Genomic DNA, 6,415 nt, shown 5'->3' with positions numbered 1-6,415 from the left:
CTAGCTAAACTCTCCTTGCTTGCATCTCCAAAAGACCCACACTTCCACTCTACCAAACCAGAAAAGGCTGTACCAGCCACTGCAAATGCCTCCTTTCTACTTCCTGTGTCTCTCTATCTCTTCCAGATGCCCTCTGATGTTCTATGATTGCTTTCTGTCAACTAGTTGCTAACTCAGCTGTGGTGATATTGTATTCCCCAATATATTATGCACCCTAATAAATTTATCTGGGGTCAGAAAACAGAACAGCCACTAGACAGACATAAAGGCCAGAAAATGGTGGCACTCACACCTTTAATCCTAGCATTCCAGAGGCAGAGATCTGTCTGGATCTCTGTGAGCTCAAAGCCACACTGGAAATAGTTAGGCATGGTAACAAGAGCTTTTAATTCCAGGAAGTGAGGGCAGAAAGCAGAAAGGTATATAAGGCATGAGGACCAGGAACTAGAGCTGGTTAAGCTTTTAGGCTTTTGAGCAGCAGTTCAGATGAGATTCATTTGGATGAGAACTCAGGCTTCCAGTCTGAGGAAACAGGATCAGCTGAGGAATTGGTAATATGAGGAAGCCATGGCTAGTTCTGTTTCTCTGATCTTCCAGCTTTAACCCAATAACTGGCTCTGGGTTTGATTTTATTAATAAGACCTTTTAAGATTCATGCAACACTCAGCCTCCTGACCCAAGGTTAATTTTATGTAATCATTGCAAATGCAAACTCAGGGCTCACAGTATGATCAAATATCCCCCCAACATTAACCCAAGATTTTTAAAAAAAGAGATATACTAAAATAAAAAATTCAATAACTCCAACAGACTCCATAAGCCAGGTACAGTCCACACCAGTTGAAAGAACAGGTGAGTGACCTGCCTCCCAGCTGAACTGCCCCACTCCCCAGACCCTGATCCCCAGGCCACTTCTCATGGCCCTCCCCATTGCCATGATCATAATAGACTGAACCTCTGAAACCATAAGTGAGCCACCCTCAATTAAATATTTTCTTTATTAGAGGTGCTGAGGTCATGATGTCTCTTCACAGCAGTAGAAACCCTAACTAAGACAGAAGTTGATACCAGGGTAATGGGGTATTGCTGTGATAGGCCTGACCTTGCTTTTGTTTGGAGTAATTTAGACTTTGGTACTTTGAGTTAGGAAAGCAGTGGAATGCTTTAAGCACTACTTAATGGGGCATACTAGTAGGAGCATGGAAGATAATGGTGTTCATAATGATTGAAATGTCAGGAGCTGGCTCAAGAGGTTTCAGAGAATACACCAGACAGACTTGATAAAACAATATACCACAGACTTTAATTTGTTAAATACCACCCCTCCCTTGACCTCTGGCTCCAAGAATACTCCCTAGAATAGCACAGGCAAGGAAGACTTATCTATTGGGAAGAATTCCTAACACTTTTCCAGGGTAGAATTCTGGCTAGTCCAAAAAGGACCCTTCTTTTAAGGGTTTTGGGAAACTAGACACTGCAACTTTATTTAGTATTGGCGACATTTATTTGAAGCAAATTCATCTCCAGGAGCTGGACAGTTGAATGCAGGAGTTCTACTAATTCCTTTGATTTGTAGCAGCTTGGCCAAAGCATTCAGTTTTTGGTGGAGTCAATCCCAGGCCTTCATCTGGCATCATAGTGTCAAGTCCTGGAAGAGTTGGGATACCAGTTAGCTCAGGAGCTGTAGGCATGGTGCCTCTATTGTTTATGCTCATAACACCTCCCATAGCCATTTGGCCCATCCATATCTCTTGTTCTCTCAAATCAGGGAATGTTCCCTTGAATCCTTCCTGCTGTCACTGCATCATTTCTTGTTGCTGCAGCATTTCTTCTTCAAGGTGCCTGCACTCATCTTCCTGCCTAAGTTTTAGCTGCTTTTGTTTCTGAACCTCTTGGTTATGCAGTTTCTCCATTCTCTGAAGCTCTTCTTGACACCTCATCAAATCCTGCCTCATTAGCATAAACTGGTGCTCATGGCATGCTGCCTCCATCTTCAGCTTCAGCTTCTCATGAGCCTCCCTGATATTTGGGCGCAGTTCATCCTCCTGTTGCTCTTCTATCTCAATGAGTGTCTTCCTGTGGGTGACACTGGCTGTGCAAATCTGGGTGGGTGTTCTTGCTCCTTGTGAAATTGCTGGGGTTTTTTTTTGGTTGTTTGTTTGTTTGTTTGTTTTTGTCAGCAGCTTCTCTGCAAGTGCCTCTTCATCATCTAAGTGGTCCACAGGTGTAGATGTAACAGTCTTGTTAAATAAGAAACACAGAATCAAATGCAGAATTAAAAGCCCAAGAGGTCAGAGCAGAGCTGATACTAAAAGACCTTTCTTACCCTTTGCTGTTGTTGTCATCCTTCCCCTCAGAAGGAAACCTACCTCCTGTGTACCTGTCTTTTTATTGACTTTCTGTTCTGCCTTCTCATTGGTTGTAAACCCAACCACATGACTTCCTCGTCACTGCCCGTCTATACAGACCTCCAGGTCTTCTATGGTTGGTATTGAGATTAAAGGCGTGTGTCTCCATGCTGCCTGTGTCCATGAACACACAGAGATGTGCCTGTCATGTGATCGGGATTAAGGGCGTGCACCACCACTGCCAGACTTCTGCTAAGGCTTGCTATTAGCTCTGACCCCCAGGCACTTTTATTTATTAACATACAAATAAAACCACATTTCAGCACAAATAAAATATCACCATACACAGGCTCCACGGTCACAGGCCAAGGAAATGTGCTTAGCAAGAATGAGCCTTCACAACATCTGTCCAGAGGTTTTTGAACAGCTGGATTCCCTGAGACCTCAACAGTACTTTTCCCCAAGGGCTTTCCTCAGTCATCCACAATTACCACAGCCCTCTCCACCTGGCCAAACACAGAAAAGGTTTCTTCCAGCAGTTCATTAGATATGTACTAAGGAAAGTTGCGGACTGTAAGGGATGCACTATAGGACAAGCAAAGTGTACAAGCTGCTGCTTTCCACAGAATGTCATATTGCCCAGCTCCACTTTGGCAACTTTCACTAGGGGTCCTGTTTCCAAGCAAGTAAAGACAAAGACAGGCTGGAGAGATGGCTCAAAGGTTAAGAGCACTTGGCTGCTCTTCCAGAGGTTCTGAGTTCAATTCCCAACAATCACATGGTGGCTCACAACCATCTATAATGAGATCTGGTGCCCTCTTCTGGCCTGCAGGCAGAACACTGTATACATAATAAATAAATTATTTTTTAATAAAATAAAATAAAGACGAAGCCTTTATCCTTAAGAACAAAAACTTTGCCTGCTTTCTTATAGTTCTCAGAAAGTTTCCTCATTTCCTCCTCAATGACATCAGAGGAAGATTGCCCACAAAGAGGCTACTCCAGGTGAAGGTCTTTCCTGGTTTCCTAAAATTCTGTCTGCTGGCCTGCTGTCCATTTGCAGGTATTGGTAGGGTGTCTGCTGCTGCTGTTTTTGCTACTTGTGGTGATGTTGATGATGCTTCCTTGGAGTATGGTTCTGCTTCTCCAAGTTAAATCTTTTATTGCTCTGCAGTTTTGAACCCTTGACTTTGATTTGAACACAGCAAAGTGTCTATGTCCCGCTCTTTTCTAACCTTCACTTCCTCTGCACACAGTTCTTTGCTCATAGTAAAAGTAATGCTGCATAGCCTCCACCATCCTGAGCTCTAATTATAGTTCCTTATAATATTTTTAAAATCTTAAGTAGGTCTTGAATTTTATCAAATGCTTTCTCGTGCATGTATTAGGATAATCACATGATTTCTTCTTAAAATTGTAATTGGTTTCTAATTTTAAAGCATATTTGTTTTCTTAGAATAAAGCTCAACCTGGTGGGGTTCGAGAGAGGGCTCAGCACTTAAGAGTGCTTGTTTCTCTTGCAGAGGACCCAAGTTTGGATCCTAGCACTCATGTTCAGTGGCTTATAACTGTAACTCAGCTCCAGAGGTCTGATGCCATCTTCTGGCCTCTGTAGGCACCTGTACACACACACACACACACACACACACACACACACACGTACGTACGTAAAAATAAATAGTCAATGATATATAACCATATACTTCTGGATTCAGTTTATCCAGAAAACAAATTCTTACATTTATTCTCATAACTTATGTCATATATTTCTGTTTATTATTATATTAGCTATTTCATTCTAATAAAATAAATATGACCAAAGTTCTTAATTTTCTATGTATGATTCAATCTGCTAACCCATTAAACAGTTGATAGAATTCATCTGGTAAAGCATCTAGCTGTTTTATTTTTATTTGATTGTTTTTTGAGGGAGGGTATTAAACATACTTTCTTTAAGCTTATGAGACTCTATCTATAGTTAGTTTGACAAGCTGTATCTTTCTATCATTTTACTTACGTTTTCAAGTTTACTCACAGTTCTTCATAAAGTTGTTTTAAAAAATCTCAGGCTGGAGAGATGTCTCAGTTTTTAAGAGCACTGGCTGTTCTTTCAGAGGTCCTGAGTTTTATTCCTAGCACCCACATGGTGGCTCAAAACCATCTATAATGGGATCTGATGCCCTCTTTTGGTGTGCAGATGTACATGCAGCCAGAGCACTAATATAAAAATAAATACATACATAAATCTTTTTTAAAATATTACTAGGAACTAAAGAGATAGCTCAGTGTGTAAGAGCATTTGCTGTGCAAACATGAGGACTTGAGTTCAGGTCTCAATCTCTAGCACTTACATTAAAAATCCAAGTGGCCACACATAAACATGAAACCCTAGTACTATGGGGAACAGAGACAGTAGGATTGCTGGGACATGTTGGCTATCAGTGTACTTCCAGTTTCAGTGGGAGACATTTATTCAAAGAAATAGGCAGAAAGTGATAGAGCATAACACCCTACATCCTCCTCTGGCCTCTGCATATGCAAATACCTGCATGCTTACACCCCAACATGCATGCTCATAACTCACACACATATCACAGTCACTTACATATATCATATTCACACATACACATGCACAGTTTCTGCCACTCTGTGACCATACCCACTTAAATTTTTTTACATTTATCTATTTTACTAATTTGTATTAGTGTTTTGCCTGTGTGTGTATATATATCACCATGTGTGTGCCTGGTGCTCATGGTGGTCAGAAGAGGGTACCAGATCTCCTGAGACTAAAATTACATTTGGTTTTGAGTGGCCGTCTGGGTGCTGAGAAACCTCTAGTTTTCCCCATTGTGGTAAAACAAAACAAAACATTCACTTGGGTGATCCTGCCCCAAAGTCAGCTATCATCCTTTTTTTTCTTCTTTCTTTCCATCTGAAATCAAATACTTTTGGCTTAATTTTGAACATACATCTTAAATACCACAACTTATTGAAAGCCCCCCCCCCCCCCGTCCCAATAACTTAGCCTAAGAAACGCCATTCTGCAAGGCAAGCACCAGAAAAACAGGAGTTCATAACTATGGTCGGCCACCCGGCCTTGGGAGAGATAACTATGGTCGAACACCTGGCCTTGGGGAATAAACAGTTGGGCTTGGAAAATAGCCACTGTACCCTAGACAAGGCCAGGTCGGCCACACACAACACATTTCTGAAAATTAAAGATATGTCCCCAAGTTCACCCTGGCCTTATTTGAATCAACCAGTGGGAACCCTGTAACTATGCTTCTCGCTTCTGTAACTGCGCCTCTGCCCCTGGGATCCTATAAAAAGTCCCCTTTACCCTGGGAAGGCGCGCAAGTCCTCCGAGAGACTTTGTCGCCCCAGGTACCTGTGCATTTAAATAAACCCTCTTGCTGTTTGCATCTGATCCGTGGTTTCGGCGTGTTCCTTGGGTTCGGGGTCTCTCCTGAGGGAAGATCTCCCATGGGGGTCTTTCATTATCACAATTCAACTGCTACTGCCCTAGTTAGAGCCACCATCACCTCTCTCTTCGACTGTTGCCAGAACCTCTGGACTGGTCTCTTGGTCTTAGTCCTAGTGTCCACCTCCATTCTCCACCTGCAACATAGGTTTCATGATGTCAGCTACTGATTCAAATATCTATCAAGGGCTTCCATAGATGGAAGTTTTCCTGTGTCCTACCTGGTCCCACAGCTGCTTAGTCCCAAGTAAACACATACTTATATTAATTACAAACGATATGGCCTATGGCTCAGGCTTCTTGTTAGCTAGCTCTTTCATCTTAAATTAACCCATTTCTACTAATCTATGTTTTGCCACATGACAGTGGCATTACCAGCCTTCAGGCATCTTGTTGCTCCTTGGGAAGCAGGCTGGCATCTCCTCTTCCCACTTGTCTCTTTCCTATATCTCTGCTTGGATTTCCCACCTGCCCCTAAGCCGCCTTGCTAAAGGCCAAAGCAGCTTATTTATTAACCAATGGGAACAACATATATTCACATCCCACAGCAGGCTTCTCATCTCAAAATAATCTCTCAGTTCTC

General features: G+C 42.3%; 1 pseudogene; it reads right to left on the bottom strand.

The window, feature by feature from the left end:
• Positions 1–1,306: 1,306 nt before the first annotated feature.
• On the bottom strand, positions 1,307–3,428 carry LOC118574442 (annotated as a pseudogene).
• Positions 3,429–6,415: the final 2,987 nt, after the last annotated feature.

This window comes from Onychomys torridus, chromosome X (genome assembly GCF_903995425.1).
Source record: "Onychomys torridus chromosome X, mOncTor1.1, whole genome shotgun sequence".
In the NCBI taxonomy this organism is placed as follows: domain Eukaryota; kingdom Metazoa; phylum Chordata; class Mammalia; order Rodentia; family Cricetidae; genus Onychomys; species Onychomys torridus.
The sequence above is the reverse complement of the archived record's forward strand: the minus strand, read 5'-3'. Positions and strand labels throughout refer to the sequence as shown.